Here is a 22,785-nt window from a genome sequence, read left to right on the forward strand (position 1 = left end):
CTGCTGCAACATTCAGAAGATGTGGTCAGAATTTGGTGTAAACATGACAGCACGAATCCATCCTGCCTCGTATCAACACGCTGATGATGTAATAGTGGGGGATATTTCATACTTTGGCCCCCTTAATACCAATTGAGCACCTGAGTGTTGTTTCTGGCCATGTCCATCCCTATGATTACCCATCTTCTGATGGCTACTTGTAGCAGGATTATGCTCCATATCATAAAGCTCAAATAATCTCAAAATGGTTACTTGAACATGACAATGAGTTCACTAAATGGCCTCCCCAGGCACAGTCACCAGGTGTGGTGGAATGGTAGGTTGGTAGGTTTGCATCATATACTAAATGTACTTTGTAAGTATGAAAGTTATTAAGCTTACTGTAAAAAAATAAATAAAAATAAAAACTTTTTTTCTGTATTGTTCCATTGTGGATGGAAATTAGCTGTATAGCTAAATCTGGTGTGAAGCATCTTTTCTCTTGTAAGATTAATGTACTTGCACATGGTCCCTGTCAAATAAATAAGAAACAGAAACAGAAAAAAATATATATTGTTGGTTTAACTTAAAAAAATAAGTTACCTGGTTGCCTTAAAATTGAGTTCATTGAAATGATATTTGAGTTAATACAACAAAGGAGATTAGTTTCATAAATAGAAACTCAAAATATTAAATTATCCAATTTGATTTGACAAATGATAAAAAGTTGTGATAACAAATCATAAAAAAATATTTTTGTGTAGCGGCGAGCTCCAGAAATTAGATAAACTATTTCAAATAATCTGAAAATTGCCTGAAATTGCTCTGAAATAGTTTTCAAAAAAATATCACTGAGCATTATCATTATATGACTTGATGTCTACTACGCACCTACAACATTTCAAGAAGCCATGATACAGTATCTCTATGACTGGGCTTAAATCCATGGAAATCTGTCTTTCGGGTGAGACATTAAACTGAGGTCCTGACTCTGTCCTTAACTTCTCCTAAAGAATGTCCTAGCCAAATTCCCCCCATTGGTCCTTATCAAACAAGGCCTCCTAATGATCTTAAACAAGCAGGAAAATTGCTAACCGCACACTGAATTCAGTCCAGACTAAAAAAAGTCTAGCCATTTTTTTTTTCCTAAACTGCATGATGCAAAAAGTGCAAAGCACGTGCGAATTAAAAGCTAGACAAGCACAAGCAGATGTTTCAGAACATTGCTTTCATCAGTGCTCACTTTACAACAAACATTCACTCTTTTCTGAGTAGATTACCAATTAGGGACAATCAGCTGAATTCAATTAGCAAGAGTAGAACTCCAAAAGAGTATTGCCCTGCGTCACAATTTGCATACTATCCATCCTAAATAGTATTCGAAAATAGAATTAGTATGTCCCAAATCATAGTATGTTGAAAAGAGTATTCCAAAGATTCCCGGATGGTTTACTATTTCCGGTCCGAATTCGAAGTATGAATCGATGGGCACTCAAACGGCTGATATTGCCCACAACCCACTGCGAGGTCGTATGGGGATTCGATTAGAACTACAAACGCGGATAAAAAACGTTAAAAACTACAAATATGGCGGATGTGCGAGCCCGGCGGTTAAGTAGAGAAGTTTAGATAAAGGGGTTTGAGTGACCAACTATCAATATTTAACCTGACAAAAATATATTTATTCAGAGTTGTCCACATTATATTTCACCTGCAGCAGCATTGTGAACTTTTGTAATGACATGTTTGGCCATTAACTTTTAAATGCATCATTTTATTTAAACTGCAAACACATGAGGAGAGTCTCTGCATTAAAGACCCACAAATGGCAGATCAATGAGCGGCTACATTTCTCTCCAATACGGTAGGAGATTAATCTGCATGTGGAGGATTTGAACTGTAACGAATCTGACGATGATTGACAGGGCAGTTAACGGTGACGAGATGCACGTAACGAAGCGACAGAGTCCGTTAAAGATGGCGAAGTAGTATGTCCCGAAGCTTGCATACTTTTCTGCTACACACTCAAAAGTATATACGTTTTCTTCACAAAAAGAGTACATACTTTTAGGATGTAGTATAAGTAGGCGAATTGGGACGCAGCATCGGTGTGTCCCAATTCGCCTACTTATACTACGTCCTAAAAGTATGTACTCTTTTTTGAGGGACTCACCCTTCTATGAGTTCAAACCATCTCAATGCCCAGAAACAAAGAATCTTTGGCAACCTTAAAGTGATGACAAATTGGAGATGTGTCATCCTGTGTTCTAATGACACTTGTGCATATTGCACGTGTGGTTTTGCCACAGCAGCGAACATGAACACATGATAATACAGATCACATATGAGTGTCCTCTTGCAAGTAATCAATTGTCTAACCTCCCATGTTTTTAATGTACGAGGATGTGTAAATGATTTACATTTGACATATTTAGTGCAAGAGGTACAATTGTAACATGGAAAATTACCCTGGGCATCAACAAGAACAGCAGGAGAAGAGATGTAACTATCCGCATGAACAAGTTTATCCCTACTAGAGCTCCTAGAAAGAAAAAAAAAGTGGTTGGTTGTTAAATACATTCAGTAACTGAGAATCCCTTTGAATAATGTGCCAATGACTCTTATTAATCCTAATAACTCCTAATGTCATTATTCAATGGACTATGCAGATTTAAAGACGCATAAGAAGCTCTCATCTCTTTTATTTATAATCGAGTTGCTTTCCTTCTGTTCACGTAAAGTATGATCTTTCGCAAGTGCAGTATCAAGCCAATATGTTTATTGTCAGTTGATATACAACTATTAAAAGAGTTGACATCAGTGTTATGGACAGTTGATGGAAGCTCTTTGGAGCAAATGCTTCAAAATCCCATCAGAACCTTTGTAAATAAACAGTCATCAGTAGACTACTATATCGCTTTAACAAAATAATGTTCAAAAAAAGCATATTTGTTCATAAAAAAAAATAAAATAAAAAAAATAATAATAATATGCTATAAATTGGCATTATTCATGGTAGCCCACATTGACGTGCACGATAAAAAAGTGTTTTAGTTTAACTTAAAAAAGTTAGTAACCTGGTTGCCTTAAAATTTTGAGTTTATTGAAATAAAAAAAACTAGTTGATACAAGGAAATTGGTTTTATAAATATAAACTCAAAATATTATTGTATCTGAACCACATAAAAAGTGTTATAAATCATGAAAATAGCACAATATGGCATGTTTCACTGCGTAATCACAGATAAAACAATATAACTACAAAATATTTTAATAATATTTGAATAAAGGTTGTCGATTTTCAAAAATGTTCTTTGTATTAACTCCAATTTTTAATTTTAATTAACTCAAAATTTTAATGTAACCAGGTAACTTATTTTTAAATTGTTTTACAGTCTGCCCTAAATCTGTAAATTATATAGTAAAAAACAAAAAAACACAAGACTATTTCAGTGATTTCAGCCTCATTTTCTTTCTTTAAAAAAATACAATTTTTACCATCAACACACAAATCAAGTAAATGCTTGGAATATATAAAGAGGTCACAGTTACTAATACAAAATCCTGCTGGACATTTTCTATTGTGGATAAACATTGCAGAAAATCTGCTGTGTCTCTCAATAACTTGGAAGGGATGTGACTAAAGGCCTTAAAAACAAAATAAACAAAATTATTTTTTTTCCTGCTGCTATACAGGTCCTCCTGGTGGAATGTAAAATGCTTAATAATCCCCATCATTTGAATTGGCTCTATCACACTCTCTCTCATATCATTCATTGGAAATATAGCCTATGCCCAATGCATTGAGGTTTTCAATCTGGGGTCTAGAGAGAATAAGAATGCCACGGGGTCTGTGTACAAATAAATAAATTATCAAATTTTTTTTTTTTTTTTTAATAACTAAACTAAAATACATCATTTTAAATAACAAAAAAACAAAACAAAAAACAAACCTCGATAAATTAGCCTACTAAATAGTTTTGTTATGTTGTGGTATCAGAAGCAGAGGCAGCCAGTGATAGAGACAGTCAAAGATGGAGATGAGAGAGTTAACGGGACTTTGAGGAAACGGGGCGGGTTCATCCACTCGTGTTGGGTTTCACAGACACACACACACAAACACACAGCACACATGACTCTCCAATGGCCGCTACTTCATACGGGGTTCTGTCTCAACTCTAAAACACATCTGAAGGTTCTCAGTGACATGTTTATTGCTCTATTGTTGAGCAGACTAGGAAGTTTACTGCAGCATCGTCCCGAGCAAACTGCGCGGCGGCGGCAGGAGTTGAGGCGGTGAGCGGCAGCGGGGGCGGAGTCAACAGGTTCAGGTATTTATTCAAGGACTTCGTTTACTCTCTCACTTGTACCAAACAACTGCTGATGATAACAACTGCTGGAAATGTTTTATTTAGGGACCAAATAGGCACCATGGAACTGCGAGATAAGCTTTGCACGAACAGTCCCGATAGTGTTGAATAATAATATGGCTATGTCTCAAAGCCTACTAGACATCTTTTTTTTTGTGGGCATTTGTCCTTATTCTGCGGTATGCGTATCACTACGTAGCCTATGATAACTTTGAAATTATTTTATTGGACAAAGCTACTTTAAACTATTGATAGTTGTTGTACTGTCTTAGTATTTTTATTTTTTATTTTTTTTGAACAAGCGTGCACTACAAGGTTGCTCATCATTTAACGTTTTTGACAGACAAGCTGTATCGCACGTTTATAAACTACAATTTTGCGATATATTTTATGTTTAATATGCTCAGTTTATCTGAACTTATGTCTTTTCCATCTTCCATTTCTTATTTCCTTTCAGATTTTGAATTGCTGTAGTTTGGTAAATGATACAACGTGTCTATTTTAATTTGTCATATGGAACTGAATGATTGTCATAGCTACTAATTTCCATATAATATCCCTTACGAAAATGAAAATTGCTACTTTAACCATTATTTTAACCATGCTATTTTGTGGTAAAACTTTGGTTATATCAATTATCCAAAATCCAATTCTATGATGAAACCATGGTTAATTTCCCTAAGGGGAAACCTACATAGTCAACTTGTATAGTCAAAATTCAAGGTAGGCTCCCATGGCCCCATATCTAATACACTGCAACACTATGGTACTTTGTAGTAAATTAAATGAACAGGATCTTTCTGTATTTAAATTATTTATTATGCTTGGTTGCAGTGGTAACTAACTAGATTACAGTGTTTTTTTTTTTTTTTTTTTAGCAATGACCACAATACACCCTTACGTAATCAAGGTCGTCATTTCGTATGAATTAGTACATAATTTTTCATAGGAAACGCAATTTGAATGACAAAAGGAGAAGCTTTAAGCTATTTCCAACCGTAAACCATCAATTGAAAACAAATTAAGCTGCGTTTCCACCGCAGGAACTTTCCCCAGGAACTAGGAACTTTGCAGTCGTACTCGGTGTGTTTCAACCTCAGGAACCAGGGTCTAAATGAAGTTCAAGGTCGTTTTAGATAACGTCTCATGTAAACAGTACACTTAATCGTTCAATCGCAATAATTTTAATAGGAATGACAAAAAAGTTTGCATGTAAACGTGGCTAGTGTCGCGCAAAAATGATTACTGTCCGTCGCTGACTGGGAGGAGCAGTTGCGCGCAGCCCTAAGCCCTGACTATATTTGCCTAATCTTCACGGAACTTTAGACCGCGGTGGAAACGCAGACAGTAACAGGTCTGGGGGGAAAAAAGTTCCTGTAAAAAATTTCCTGGTACAAATTGTTCTGGGTAATTTTGGTGGAAACGGGGCTTTAGATTGTAAATTCACCTATATAATACTTACTAATTGCTCATTGTTCAGCCATGAGAGAGTTTTTCGTTAAATAATTCTTAAATGTTTACATTTGGTCCTCCCAAATATTTGATTACATCCTTGCTAGTCTTGTGTAGGTAGACCTTCAGACTAACGGCAGAAGGTCTAGATTCTATCGTAGTTTTCATTGGTCGAGGACCACCCAACATGTAACGCAACCAATCACAATTCACTTTGTTCAGCGTCATGTTTAGGGGCATGCAAATGCAAAGTCTTGTCTCTGCAATAACAGACCGGCGTGCGTCTATAAATTATTAATTCAAGAACATTGTGCAAGTTTACTGCAACAATGGAGCCGCGCCCCTCACATACTTTTAAAAATCCAGCTTTTAGTTAATCCTGGTAAGCGCTCATTGTTAGCCAATCAATTCTAGTCAGAATATGAGTCTGATACTGCTCCATTGGGCTGTGATTATGGGGCGTGTTTCAACCGAACCAGGAAAGACATCAATTGGACAGACCTACAACCAATGAGAGCAACGAAGTGACTAATATGTTAGTTGTCAAATGTCAACAGAGCTCAAATGCACTGTGTTGCCAAGTCTGCGTTTTTTTTCTGCGGGTTGTTTTCCATGTCCGCAGCTTGAAGCGACTATGAGAGCGAATTTTAGCAGAAAACCTTGCCAAAATAACACACATTTTACCCCCCAAATACCATTTTTTCACCGGAGAACCCCCCGAGAAGCTATTGTTTAGGGCTAGTAGCTGGGGATTTTGCTGTAAAAACTTGGCAACCCTGTCTGCACATGCACTGGAATAAACAATCTTTGCCGGTGTTGTTAAAAAGAAAAGAATTTAAGGATACACAGAGTACTTACCAACATGATCATCATTTCTGAGAGAAATAGTGAAGGTGAATGCGGATACAAACAAGCTCTCCGTTTAAGATTCGAACAAATATAATCCAAGCCCCTTTGATGACGTGCATGATTACGCTACTGTTTATCATCTGTCCGTCATCATCTAAAGCCCGCCCTGATGATTTCATTGGTCCGAACAGAACAGTTTCTGTTCGGGCATAAACACTCCTCTATGGATCAAGTCCAGACCGAACCGCCCGAGCTCAAATGTTGTGGGCAGGGCTGAGTTCGGCTGGCATTCAGGCTAGCTCATTGTCACAGTTACACAGTAAACATGACGGCAATCTCCACGGGAGAGTTTGCCATAACGGAATTTGTTTCAAGGCGGACCATTAAAAACGCAACACAATGTATAAATGGACATCCTGTCAAATTCAACCAATCAGAGGATGACTTTGAAACTCCCAAAGTGTTTCAAGATAAGTGTGCCATATGCATCAGACATTTAGCCAACAGTCTGTGGGCGTGATGTCTGAGGCTGAGACTACATCCTTGATGAAGATTGTGTATTTGGCAATTGGCAAATTCAGTAACACTTTATTTTATAGTGTCCTTGTTACGTTACATGTAGTTATTATATTAATAACTATAAATTATGCGAAATTACATGCAGCTAACCCTAAACCAAACTCCAATCCCAGTAATTGCATAATTACACTGTTACACGGACACCTTAAAATGGTCATAACTGGTTGTAAACCACACGCATGACAAGGAAGATGAAGGTTTGAAGTCTTCAATACATCCATAAGTAAATCCACACACTGGTAAACGAAGAAGCACAACCAGACACTGACAATACCGGACAAAGGTGAACTGAAAACATAGGACTTAAAGGTGCGGTATGTAGGATTGAAATGGGTACTGCAATCCAAATTCAAAACATTGTAGATTGTTGTTTAACCCGACCTCTCCTCCTCAGACTCGACGCTCATGCGGGTGGCCAGCTTGAGGACACGTAACAGCGCAATTGACAGTGAAATCCACATTGTAAGGTGATGAGTTGATTTTTAGATAGATGCTGAGGTTTTTAGGTCAGGTAGAATATGCGATATCTGACCTAGTTTGTTTGCTGGCTTCCATGGCTGCAATATGATGTGTATTCCGCCAACTGGCTACCCGTGGTGTCGAAATACTATTGGGTAAGCTGGCAGCATGCGGTATCACACAGACCAAAACAAAAACAGACATTCCGAACATAGAGCAGCAACCTCCCCCAGTTTCAAAAGCCAATATGGAAGTAACTTAAACTGCAATTCATCAACTGACCACTAGGGACAGTGTCTCATTGAGCCTTACTGCTAAAATGCCAACTTTACAGTAGAAAAAACATATTTAAAATGCCGTATAGTTTTGGTCTATATGGCAAATTTTGCCCTTCATGACAACTGTGAGGAGGGTTATATTTTTTTATAACTCATTCGTTTAAATAATATAAAGCCTTAAAGTTCTGCATAATTAAGGGCGTGGTCACTTTGAGTGAATGGTGGATAGCCATTTATCTGCTGTCTGTTAGTCATTGCGTCACATCAGCTCCGCCCACATTCCGCCTCTTTGCCCATTTTCTGTTTTCCACGATGATGCGGCCAGCTCGTCTCTACTATACGCTTCAGAGCGGCTCATTGGAATCCTGTGGGTGACGTCACGGACACTATGTCCATATTTTTTTTATACTCTATGATTTCGACATGCACTAGGGATGAGCATTTTCGCTAAATATTGTATTTGAATGTTTGTTCTCATAAAAATAGAATATTTGAATATTTGTTTATTTAAATTTGCTTAATTACATTTCTGCTCTTAAACCCTCAACGAAATTTAAAGGAAGCATTTGTCCCTGGGTCATTTTGCTATCATAAGTTCTCTCGCTTTTACATTTTAAAATGTAATTCCAAACATCGCAAGGCAGACGACGACATTATGTGATAAAATTATAGACTGTAAAAAAATATGGATGTAGTGTCAGTTACGTCACCCTTCCGTTAAGCCGTTCCGAAGCTTAAAGTAGGGGCGAGCTGGGCATTGCCATCTTGCGAGCGAGTCATCGCGTGTCACTCCCGGATAACAGAAAATGGGCAAAATTACTATAGGCGGCAGATAAATGGTTATCTGGCTGTAACCACGCCCTTAATTATGCAGAACTTTAAGGCTTTATATAATGTAAACGAATGAGTTATAAAAAAATTCACCCCCCTCACAGTTGTCATGAAGGTCAAAATTAGCCTTATAGGCCAAAATCACAATTTGTACCAGGCTGTAAACATGTTTTTTTTTCTGCTGTAAAGTTCTTCTGGAGCCTGCCTCTAGAGGCCAGTTGAGGAATTGCAGTTTACATTACTTCCGTATTGGCTTCAAGAGAGACCGCGGAACCTAATAACAATCTCCACAGCGCCACCTAGTGGATTTAGTTATAAATGTGACATTTAGAGGGATTCATCATGGATTCACTGCATTTACAGCCAGCAAATCAACGCAGTAAAAATAAAATAGTATTTTTTCCCTCGGATATTAACTACAGATCGAATATTCAAATATTCGACTATTCGTGCGCACCCCAGAACGCACATTTTGGAGTAGAATTACTGGCTGTAGTATTATTTTTCTGAGAAAGAAGTCGGTGAATTTATAATGTTTTCTACATCTGCAAGCATATTGTGTTTTTATGATTCAGTAAAGTGAAGAACCTACATACAGCACCTTTAAGTACACAGACAAACAAGGTGATAGTGACAACACAGCTGAACGAAATGAAGAAATCAAATTAGTAACTATGGGAGCTAGTGCAAACAGAAAACAAAATCCAAACAGGGTGATATCATGACCAAAAATATTTGCAAATTCTTAGTGAGGATGAACTATAATCACATAACATAATCTAAAAGATCAGCCAATCAGAGATATTGCTGTTACCATGGAAGCATGAATCATGATATATCGCAATATATATCCAGTACCAAGGCTGCTGAGAAAGTAGCAGCCTAGATATCTCAGAACCAAAATGTATCAAATGATAAGAGAGCAAGTCTGGCAAGCTGAAGGTAGGTGAATTTGTCTTCATATGAATTTAGATGGACATGTTGCAGAGGATCTAATTAACCAAATACATGTTTGTACCGTCAAGGTTTTAATTTAATGTACTTGTCCTATTAAGTCACAGCAGGGGAATACTGTGAAACACAATGCAATGAAGCAGTTATTCAATAGACTTTTTTGGGTATGTAACTTGTATGTCATGTTAACTTTCAATTACCTCGTAGGCAATTAAATCAAGATCATAGTACACTCTTCTCACACTGTCCTGTTCATTGCCGGTGTTTGAGTTCAGACCCATCGTATTTACAGTTAAAACCCTCCCTCGTTTCAGATAAGGCTTGTGTGTGGTGGTTTTGGCCGTGGTTTCAATGTCAAACAGCTGTTACGTATTGTGTGTTGATATACAACACTAATGCAAACAATGTTTAATACAACACACAGGTAACGGGAAACACCCCCCCCCCCATGTTGTAATGGCACCTATAATATTTCACTGTTTGTGTTCCGTTGTTTGACGTTCCAACATGACGCACATTCAGCTTTTTCTTCGTCTCCCGTTGAGCATAGACCACTTGTTCTTCATCCACTTCTCTAACAAATGAATAAGACCAGTGTCAGGATGGGATGGAAAAAGCATTCTGGCATTAAGAACATGATAGTGACTCAACATGTCCTGGCTATTGACATTTAATTAGTATTTCAATTGCTCTGTTTTTTATTTCAGTTGTTTTTGCATGGTTTATGGACCAGATTGTTTTGCAAATTAAATCAGACATGCATCTGGTATGGTTGACTGTAACATGATAGAGCTTCTACTATTGTAGTGTATAGAGTATAATTGCTTCGTTGTAGACCTGATATACCTCATTATATCTTTTAGAATGGACTTATTATATCACAGAGCCACATTGTTCAAAAGAGCTTTTCTTTGCTCTTTGACTTAGTTGATTGATACATTATATTACATTATGTTGAGTATGTGTGTGGAGAGCTTTGTTTACTGTAACAAATCTATAAATATGTGTAGAGCTAACTACTTGAATAACGTGTTTTGATGGCAGTGACACAATAAGTTATACGTTCTAATAAATGCTGTTCTTTTGAACATATATGCTAACAAATGCTATTTCCACTGTGCAGATAGTGATAGATGCTATTTAAGTGTTAATAGCAACTAGATTATAATTTTGCACTCAGTGAAACCATATTTTCTTCGAGATAGATCATATTTTCACTAAGTGTAAATGGCCGTAGATGCTATTTGTGAGAGTATAAGTAATATATTCTCTTTACACCATATAAAACAGTTCTTTGCAATATGTGTAAATAATAATTACATGCAATTTGTACTTTATTTTGACAGATGAATACTATTTGCACCTCAGTATTGTTGTACATTAACAGGATGCAATAATAACATAGAGTGTAAATGATTATATTTATTAAAATTGTTAAAGGGGTCATATAATGGCATTTTTGTACAAGTTAATATGATTCTTTAGTGTCTAAATTAAAACTTTGTGATATACTTTAATTAAAAATTCTCATTAGTATTGTAAGAAAACACTCACTTTACCTGGTCAAAAACAGCTCATTTCAGGGAATACGGCTTAAAATGTGGGGGCTTACACACACACACACACACACACACACACACACACACACACACACACACACACACACACACACACACACACACACACACACACACACACACGTGTTGCCCTTGACAACAGTAGGCGAAAGAATGGCGACTTGAGTCTCTGAGGACAGATCTGTGCAAATTTATCAATTTGAACCGGAGTCGGATCCGGGACAAGATGACAGCGCCAACGAAATTTGACAATTAAGGCTAAACAGGGCTTTCTGAATGGTTGGTTAATGTAATGCCACTTTAATCTGTCTTTATGTACTGGCAGGGTAACGTTAGCGATGAATGCTATCTGTTTAGTGATGTTTATTAGAGTGCGGATCGGACCCGAGCCCGACAGGCATTCAAATATTTATGTCCGAGCCCGACCCGAGCCCGACAGTTAAAATCAATTTTTCCCCTCATATACTAATGAAACGCACGTTTGTTTGTGTGGAAAGCCCGCTTTTATTAAGCAACTGTAAGGAAGGCATTCTGAAATGTTTACAGACGAGCGCATCAGCGCGCACGGGGCATCAAACGTTACACAGAGCCCAATCAAATAGCCAACTGAAATTAAATGAACAAAGGTCTGCTAAAAATGGCCCAAGCTAACAGAACAAAACATTAACGTAACACAATTGAAATGCTTATTGAAATGAAAGTCATCTTACCAATTTTCTCAAACTGTATGGTTCCTAAACTGCAACATGGGATCTATTTACATAATCTATCCATCAAAGTTTAGGCTAATCGAGGTTTTATGCAGAAAAAGGATTGCATCAACTGTGGATGTCTTCAAGGCTGTCCTGCCGCCAGCAGCGCTGAAGTTGCGCTCACTGGAATGATGAGGATGCCGCGGGCAATATGCACGCACGTGTTGCGCGTTGTTGTCACGGCGACATAAACAAATTTCTGCATGCAGGAAGAGGGATGTTAGGGTAATATTTTACATGTATTTTAATCACAAAAACAAACCATTGCATCCAGTTAAACAGACCCATTGGCTACTTGCATAATAAGCAGTTTTAAATTTAAATGGTTCAATGCCTTATCGCGCTGACGTGACCGAGCCCGACCCGAACCCGAAAGTCATTTCTAAATATCTGTCCGAACCCGGCCCAACTCGTCGGGTACCGTCAGAACCCGTCGGGCTCGGGTCGGGTATCCATCCTCTAATGTTTATTGACAGATTGATGTTACAGCTATTGCCAATGAAAACTTTTTTTCTGTTAAAATTGATATGTCAGTGATCGTTATCTATGCCGTGTAATAACTGTTACAACACGATTATTTTTGACAGTAAGACACCGTTATAAACCAACTACATAATTAAGCTTAGTGTAGTGTTACCACATCCACGTTAACTTTAAAACCAGAGTACACAGTTTGTTATAACACAATAACCATAACGCGTTGTTCGTTATAAACGTGAGATTATGAATTATATTGAGAACATCATACATAGAAAGCATGCTGTAATGTAACTTACTCACTTTAGCCGCATTCATCACGAAGCATGCACACGTTTCAAACTACACTCAATTCTTCTGGAGGGACAGCAGGAACACGACGGATCTGAATCCTTTATTCAGGAGCAGCTTCTTAGCAAAACCTGCTTTTATACTGAACCTCGGTTATAAAGCAGTCTGGTGAGAAATGCTTCGCGGTTCGCGCAAACATAAAAGCATTGACGAAAACAAAACTCAGCCACTGCGTCTTCAGCGGTTCGGATTTAGGAACATCAAAAATGACTGCTGTGTTCATTATTACACACAAGAACAGAACACCACAATCACTTAGATGCCATTCTGCTCCAGCATATCCACAATGGCTGACTGTGATGATGGTGAAACGCTGCTTGTCAATCAACAGTCATGGGAGGGGTGTCTGATCGCCTGACGTCGCACGGTCGAATGGTTCGATTTGAGACAGGAGAAAACATATAAGGAGATTAAACATATAAGGGTGTTTTCACACCTGAAAGTCCGCACCAAGGTCCGAACCAAAGTTTGTGTTTGGACATTTGGTTCTTTTTGGTTTGCTTTCACATTGCAGTTATGTCAGCGCACCAAAGAACTTTACATGACGAACTGGCGTCCTGTCGTCATCATCTATTTGGGCTGCAACTTAACATTGATTGGTTTGTTAGCGGACGTGCGTCTGACGTCAGTGTGTTGTCAATTCAGCGGCTTACTTTGACAAGAATGAATGAACAGACGCATATCGTTGGCAATACTGTTAATATTATGGCATTACTATCTGCAGCACCAACTATACTCGAGGCAAATTCACAGAATGAACGTCCTCGTTGTGCAAACATTTTCGGCGCCGACAGGAAAGGAGGAGCTCCTAAGATAGGCTTTTTAGCCAAACAATGTGTTTTATTTTATAGTTATGTTAAATATTATAATGTTATTTTTTAATTTCATCTAGGCTATATTGATTATGAAACGTGCACAGATGTGCAATATATGTCAAAGACATCGAGTCAGAAATAATTTTGACCACTTCATTAAGATTTGTTTTGTAGAAAGCTTTGTATTTTGTATCTTAATTTTAATAAATGTTTCATCATTTGCCTGAATTTAATAAATAAGCTTAAATAAATAATATAGCAGACATCCCGTGACAGAGTGATCATTTGCGTTGCACATGAACTGGAGCGGTCTCATAAATAAACCAAAACTCAGCATATAACGTTACTTGTCTCACAGACATTATATATATATATATATATATATATATATATATATATATATATATATATATATATATATATATATATATATATATATATATATATATATATATATATATTATTCACAAGCAGAGCACGCCGTTCACGCGAGTTGACATGACTACACAAGCGGTTCTGTTTAAAATGCTGCGCGCTCCATCACTGCATGTGCTGTGAGTTTATTCTGTGTTTTTTCACTAATCCTACACCAGAACTTCCTGTAAATGGTCTGAAAGTCCGAACTATACAGAAAATGCTTTCACAGAAGAAACGAACCGAATCTTTGTTCAGTTTGGTCCGGACCGAGACTACCTCTTTTCGTCGGACCAAATTTCGTCTGTTTGGTCCGGACCATGGTCCGAGGGAGGTTTCACACCTATAATTTTGTTTCGTACCAAACTGAAAAGTCCGAAAATCCGGACCAAACAAGGTAGGTGTGAAAGCACCCTAAGAAAAAAACACTTGATAAATTTGTATCATTATAGGATGGTTGTGTACAGGCACTGCCAAAACACATTTCCATACAATCGGCTAGTAAAAGTGCATGTGCCATTAATGAGCCCTTTAAATGGATGCCGCCTTAATCGAACAATAAAAGCCCTCCCTACACCTACCGCTAACCCTTTATTTCCAGTTTTAGAAAATGTTCTTAATTTTTATTGAAAGTAAACACATTTCTATATGACCATCCAGTGAATATTAGTTTCTGTTCCTCTCAATTCTGATTTCGTTTGAACTCCTACGGTGGTCGATTTAGTCTAAGATTAACATGGCAATCCCCCTCTTCACATTCGACACGGTGCCATTGAGTGTTAAAGCGCGAAAGGCGAAGCTTGAATTTACGGGTATGTCCCTCTTAGGCTAATGTACTTTCAAGATGGTGCAACAATGCCACAACATGGCGACCGGCATTCGAACCCCTCACCCGTATGTGTTTTCAATGGCATATTATAAACTTACGAGAATACTTTATTACTTGAAAGAAGTAAATATACATTAATGGCACATATATTTTTTGAAAGAACTAAGTGTTTTTATATAAGAATAAACTAAAAAAGTTAACACTTTACTAATTGTGCCACTGAACTCGTTGAAATATGTGATTTATTATTTTTTAAACATGAAAAGCACTTGCCAACAAGGCACTTGGTGTGAATAAACATTTTACAGTAAACTTGTTGATTCAACAGTGATCCAGAGTATTTTTTGGCTAGCAAATGGCTTTTCAGCATATTACCTTTTTCTACTCTTCAGTGTATTGCATTGAAAACTGTGCACAGTAAGCATTTTATATATTTTGTATGCATGGATTGCATGTCCTACTAATAGAATGACCACCTATTTCCCAAAATAAGAGCATACTAAGGAATATTGTACCTTGCAATGCAGTGTGCTATATTTTGACGAACATGCAAATAATGCGAGATGCAAAAATTCATGCAAGATGGGTGTTCAAATTGTGGGGTAAAAGCCTGTAATGCTATAGTGATTCTACTGCCTGAAGCCATGATGCAGCATCCAGTGCCTCTAGAGAGCATGAGAGTGTGGGAAAAAACGGAGAGATGGAGGGAAGGCAGGAATAGGAGCAGGGACTGGGAAGTTAAATCCTTGTGATTCCTGGAGCGGATGAAGGCACAGGACAGCTACTCTGGAAATGCCAAGGTTCTTTACCTTCTTTACCTACACACACACACACACACACACACACACACACACACACACACACACACACACACACACACACACACACACACACACACACACACACACACACACACACACACACACACACACACACACACACACACACTGATATGGTTAAGTCTTGACTCCACTTATTTTAATACACCATCGTTTTATCTTCCTTCTTCCTTTGATGGTATTAGATAATCTCTATGTGTCAGACGAGACGAATCCCTGTGCTCATGAGAGAGAGTTAGCGAGAGGTAAAGCATAGATAGATGTTGAGAAAGAGAGAGAAACAGTTAGATCAGTGAGATCTATAAAATACTGCTTTTGTTTTTTTTTCAACCCAAAACAGGGTTAATAGCCTGTAGTTAAAGTAAAACTATTACCATATATATATATAACTAGGTGTTTAAGGCTACATTTCTCATTTTCCTTTAGTTTAACTTAGTTTAAAACGTTTGATCCTCTAATGGTTAAAAACAATAACCATTTGAGGAAGGTTATTGGGATTGGAACATTGGTTTGGTTGTGCTTTAGGCAAATATACTATATTGCTAGCCTATACTACTATACTACGAGATACGAGACTACCTGGCTGGCAGTCTTCGCTTTAATTCATCCCAAAGGTGTTCTATTGGGTTGAGGTCAGTTGTGCAAGTCAGTCAAGTTCCTCCACACCAAACTCGCTCATCCATGTCTTTTGGACCTTGCTTTGTGCACTGGTGTGCAGTCATGTTGGAACAGGAAGGGGCCATCCCCAGACTGTTCCCGGAAAATTAGGATTATGAAATTGTCCAAAATGTCCTAGTATGCTGAAGCATTAAAGGGGTACTTCAGCGCTGGGAAGATGAATCTGTATTTAAAGTGGGTCAATAATGTAGTAGAAATGTGAAATTATTTTTGAATTTGGTGCTTTCTAGACTGAGAAAAGACAGAAAATGTATTTTTGTCTCATGGGGATGAAAGACAACAATCCCAGAATGCTTCGCTGCCCTACGAGGCCACTCCCAAAGCCACTGCTACTAGAATACTGAATCACTGATCACTTATCACTTTCCCACCGTGACCGTGTTCATTTTCATAAAATCAGTTCAGTTAGAGAACAGACACTACAATTAAAAACTGAACGTGTCTGTTCAATATAATGTGATTTAGCCGCTGAGTGAGTGTCACAGCACAAATGCTGCAGGAGTCAGATTACACGCATCGTGATGAATGAGCTGATTGAGCTCTTGTGGTGAGAGCTGAGGTAAACGCGTCCATACTCGCGGCAATCGTTCACAGTGCGTGTTATGTCTGGCGTGTTTTCAGTTCATACCTTTGGAAGCGTAACTTTTAATAGGAATTAATTTGAGAAGTTGAAACACTCACTTTGCTCCACCGCTCCTTTTACATGAATGCCTGCGGCTGTGAGCTAAGCTGAGAGTGAGATCCCACCGCCCATGTGTGGGTTGAAAACATGGAAAAAGCTCCCTCTGCTGGCTGTAGTCTTAAGCCTCTGGCCAAAAATATCTCAGATGACGGAAATTAACGATATTTGCGTCATCGGAGTAATTTTTGCAGAAATAAAATTTAAAACTGTTAAAAGAAAAGGCTCAATAAACTACTGCATATATATTACACTATGCACCAATCATATTTTGATAGGTGTAAACAGTTCTGACGAGCTGATCTAGAATTCTCCTGTTATGACGTCATACCAGGAAAGGTTTCCTTCCCTTCCTCTGCTTTGCCCGCCCAGAGAATTAGTAGAGAATGGATTCAGTTTATCAGTCATGATGTCAGCACAGGCTTTTCCATACCGATTCGACAGCACCGCAACAAACAGTGAGTAACTGTGTTCATTAAGAGAGCGATCAAAGAACACTCTTTATAATGTTTGGATCTTTCAGTCACACGTATATCTGCAGTGCACACTTGTCCATGATGAATGACGCCGTTCAAATGCAAAGATGTCAGCCAATCACAACAGTGCGTTTTCACTGATGTCTCACAGCAGACACACCCCTTGAAACAGAGCATTCAAGCCAGAGGACTAATATCATTATAGAAAAAAATGCCCTTTATTTCTAAATTATGACATTTTTTGATGTAAAAACCATACTAACAATATAAGTACACCTCAGGAAACATTATAAATTAATAATAAAAAATCCATCCCATGAGACCTTTAAAAAGCTGTGCTTAAAAATTGAATTTATATGAGTAACACACAACAAAATCATTCGCCGTGAATGGAGCCTGATTCCTGTTTATTTTAAATGTCTTCCAATCTAGTGAAGCTCTTGGCTTATTTACAGCAACATAGTAAGTAAGTGAAATTATTATTTCACTACATTTTGTCTGTATATTGCTTTACAAAGTTAGGAAAATAATGTTTAATTCAAGCCTGATGCCTTTCACAAAAGAATGATCCCAGTCTCTTCCGCACAGTGAGGTTTACAGTTAATTATTATTATTTTAGTATCAGATTGTATCAGCCAATACTGAATGAATTCCAGATACTGGTATCGGTATCGGAGGCAAAAAAAGGTGGGTCGGACCAGCCCTATTTTATTACTAAAGAAATTTCACAAATGGACTTATCGCACAGATGGCAACCTATCACGGTACCACTCTTGAATTCACTGAGCTCCCGAGGGAATTTGCAGTGCATTCTGGGATTGCAATGTACATGCAGTTATTTTGAGTATTAAATGAAATAAGTTTTTTTATGCCATGTATGCCGTTTTTTCCCATTTATTTCTTCTCCATCATCTTGAATATTTTTTTCCACTGAACTCTGCAGTGCATTCTGGGATTGCAATGTACAGGCAGCGCTGCCCTAAGCTGTCTTAGAGACTATCTTTGCATCAAAGGCACAACTATGAAGTCTTGAAGTGCTGGAAGCTCAGTACATTTTGAAACAGAGCTTATGTGTGCATTAGACAATTCCTCATATGGATTTATAATCATAGGTGTTTCCCACATATATTTAATGGACTTAAAGGAAAAAGTGACTCTGGAAAACAGTCAAAACTTATATAATAGGGTGGAGTAGAAAGCACATGGAAATGGGGAGAAGCAATAATAATAGAGAGTTATAGTTTTCGACTTTCAGATACAGCACTGGAGATGTGGACTATGTCACTTGGTCAGTTATTTAATCATGTACTAAGGAATGTGCTTGGTGGAACATATTTGCCTGGTTTCACAGATGAGGCTTAAGCCTCATCCCAGAAAAAAGCATGTTTGAGTGTTTTTAACTGAAAGATACTTGCACTGACATATTTTAATAAATGTCAGTGCTGTTGTTTTTTTTCCCCTCTCAAGACGCACACCAGTAATATTTTCTCTAAAGCAAATTTTACAAAGTTACTTAAATGTCCTCTTTTAACTAAGGCCCAATCCTGGCTTTATCTAATATCTCCATAATAGTCCATAGACTGTGAAATCATGCACATGGTGTGGTTTTATGTGCATACGCCTATGCAACATGGTCAAATTAATTTTAATAATCCATATCTAAAGTGTCGTTCTAGTGCACATACATTTTTTTATGTTTGGTTACACACTGATATGCACAATTTCAAATTATTAACTTAAAGGGGTGATGAATTGAGAAATCAACTTTCCCTTGAGTTTTTTATATATAAAAGTTCAAGAATATCATATATATATATATATATATATATATATATATATATATATATATATATATATATATATATATATATATATATATATATATATATAAGGTAAGAATATCCTGTAAGTTTCAGAGCTGTAAACTTCCTTGTTAGTTAAAGAAAAGCTTTTAATAGACACCACGCCTCTACAGAATAATAAGCATGTGTAATTCAGTAGCCCTGCCCACTGACTCGTGGAGCTGAACCGGAATGATTCTCTCGACCACAGGTCTCGTAAACGTATTGATCAAACAAACACAATGATTTATTTCTCACCCACCTGCAATTGATTGGAATATCATTGTGCGAAAAACACACGCACACTTGCATGCGCGCCCGCCCAGATCAAGAAAGGAATATTATTTAACTATTTGAGATTCACCGGCCTGCCGACAGGCTTACTTTTTGGTAGCCTGTCTGGAAAACACATTCACGCCCATCAAAACCCAGCGTTCAGGAGAGAGCCTCCAAACCAGTGTAGAAAATAGCCTATTACTTATTAGTTATGATGATTTTGAATGTAAAAATCACACGGACGTCATTAGTTGACCTCAGACAACAGCATAAAAAAAATTAAAGCCACTTCATGACACATTTAAAACATTGTTTTTACAACTTTAGAAGCTTACAAATGTTTTGAAATCCTTTGAGATTAATTTGCATTTATGACGCTTTTATTCAAAGTGACTTACATTGTATTCAATTGCAGAGGTTTGTCAAATAGACATTATATCAGTTCATGCATCTCTTGTCAAACCCTGGTGTTGCTTGCGTTATAGTCTAACCAATTCAAATTGTATTCATAATGAATTATATAATGTTTACAATAGTTGCTTCGCAGCAAGAACTTCCACGGTTCCAGGGCCGTAGTCACTATAGACATTGGCTACACGTCCCCAAATAAAAATTAAAATAAAAATTAAATACGGATTAACAGAAGACGACCATGACCCTTCAGTTACACACAGTGTAAGTTGTAAGTAACTAAACATTTAATACTGATAGTAATGTCCAGATGCAATATTTTACTTTTCAACCTATTTTCAACATTAGGCATAAGAGTGATTGTGAGCGTGCAATGCAGTGAAGTGTGCATATTTACAGTATTACACCACGTTTATCACCAATATTGGTGCAGAACTATACAATAAAACACTCAAACAGCATGGTAACATCATACACACTGTAATTAACTAGCAGACCATAAACTGCAGACAAGCTCTCAGGTTACATTACGATGTAATTACATGTCACACAGCCCTGGGCGCTCTACTATAAAAAGAAAGCCAAGCCTGTCCTTTCCCTAATTGAACCTGATAACATTTTCAGAGAAAAGAGGCCTTATTGTGATCAGCAGAATTCCCCTCTCCCTCCCCTCGCTTCCAGTATCGGCCTTTCCAGCGCTATCTCCAGAGCTTAGACTCTCACCAGATACATATGGAGCTGAGAGTGCCAAGGAAAACCCAGGCCCTAAAACCCATCTACCATGCTGTGCCTCCCCCTCTCTCTCTCTCTCTCTCTCTCTCTCTCTCTCTCTCTCTCTCTCTCTCTCTCTCTCTCTCTCTCTCTCTCTCTCTCTCTCTCTCTCTCTCTCTCTCTCTCTCTCTCTCTCTCTCTCTCTCTCTCTCTCTCTCTCTTTCTCTGTCTAATATTATCCCATCAGCCTGTGAGAGCTTGCCCTGACAATCTCAGCAGGCCTGTCAACTCTATAATCTGGCTATAAGTAATGATTGGTGGTGTATTTATGTTCCCCAGGCAGTTGTTAGTGGTTGATGGTGGGCAGGAGCAAATAGTCTCACATACCCAGAGTTTTGACTATTGGCATAAAGTCTGGTCCACTTTACAGCTTCTTCTAGTCAGAAACTTCCCTATTAAACAGGAAGCGACCGTCTGACAGCCATGTAAAGCTATTGTATTATGTTTGATCTTTCACATTTTGCAACAATTTCCCCCAAAACAGAATATGAATCTAGCAATGTTTCATCATGTTGGTTGTATGTACTGTGGCGGTTTAGAAACTAAAGCCCCGTCCACACGAAGCCAGCGCTTTCCCAATCCGATCTTTTTTTCCCTCGTTTCAAGAAATATCAGCGTCCACATGGGATTAGGGAAACAGACTAAAAACGATGTAGTTTGCATGCCAGGCCAGTGTGTGGCGCTGTAATTCTGCCACAGAAATACACTAAAAATGGAGAAGAAGAGTTGTGGCTAGAAGGGGTATGGCAGTGGTCGGAGGTGAGGCAAAATCTCACAATAAAATAACAATAAATACATTTGCTACTTAACAGATGTGTTTTATTAATGCCTACACCTACCCCAACCCAAAACATACCCTTACAATAATGCAGATACGGTAATTAAATGACGCGATATTGATGTGCGCATGTCCAGTGCCCGTAAGTGTATCCCTTAACTCTTTCACCGTGCTGGACGTAGTGTGATGACATCACCGTTTCTGAAAATATACGGATTCGCTGTACTCACGAAAACGGAAGATGGTCGTTTTCAGATTTATCCACTTTGGGACCCGGTTTCAGAAAATATCGGATTCATGCTTCCAAATCGCCGGATCCGTGTGGATACAGCTAAACGTGTCTCTGTCTGGACGGGGCCTAAATGTATTGTGAGTGGGGCTAAAAGGTTTATGCTGTATTGCGTTTGAAAATAACACTGCCCACACTAAAACCTATCCTTAACCCAAATTTACCTGCTTAAAAAATCAAAAGTGAGATAAAAGTTAATCTAAAGTAACCATACCATTTTAGATTGCTTCTACAAGTCTTTGAGTTCAAGTGCTCTCCATCATAAGTGCAAGGTGAACTAGCAATTTAACAGAGCAATAGTAGTGTAAACAAATGAATGTTTGTACCTGTTACTCCTATCAGAGGGTAATCTTAACCAAGATCCTTTCACCAGAACAATCGTTGCCTTCATATTAAGACTGCCATATCAGCATAATATACAGCATGTTAAAATGGACTCAATATAAAACCAACTCATCAAGGACTTAAAGTCATCAATTTTAAACTATGTAGACTCGAAATCGTCTCCACATTGAAATTAAAATTCAACTAGTTATCAATCACATATCCCAGATACTTATATGATTCCACAACCTCAAACTTTAATAAATGCTCTCTTTAAATTAATTTGATTACACCTAAAATCAATAAGCATGTCCTTCGTTTTAAACACATTTATTTGCAGGTCACACCATTGAAAAAAAAACATCTACCACAGGCCCAAGGTTATTTTCACCAGCATGGAGGTGGCTGTCAATAGCTGAATCATCTGCAAATTTTACCATAAATATATTATCATGCC

At 37.8% G+C, this 22,785-nt stretch overlaps 1 protein-coding gene across 1 annotated transcript in view; it reads left to right on the forward strand.

Moving 5' to 3' along the window:
• Positions 1 to 4,101: 4,101 nt before the first annotated feature.
• Positions 4,102 to 22,785, forward strand: part of raraa (retinoic acid receptor, alpha a) — a 271,680-nt gene continuing 252,996 nt past the window's right edge. Inside the window, exon 1 of the mRNA XM_067429615.1 lies at positions 4,102 to 4,310. The gene's annotated coding sequence lies outside the window, so the exon portion shown is untranslated. The remainder of the gene's footprint in view (positions 4,311 to 22,785) is intronic.

This window comes from Pseudorasbora parva, chromosome 21, assembly GCF_024679245.1.
Source record: "Pseudorasbora parva isolate DD20220531a chromosome 21, ASM2467924v1, whole genome shotgun sequence".
NCBI classification, from domain to species: domain Eukaryota; kingdom Metazoa; phylum Chordata; class Actinopteri; order Cypriniformes; family Gobionidae; genus Pseudorasbora; species Pseudorasbora parva.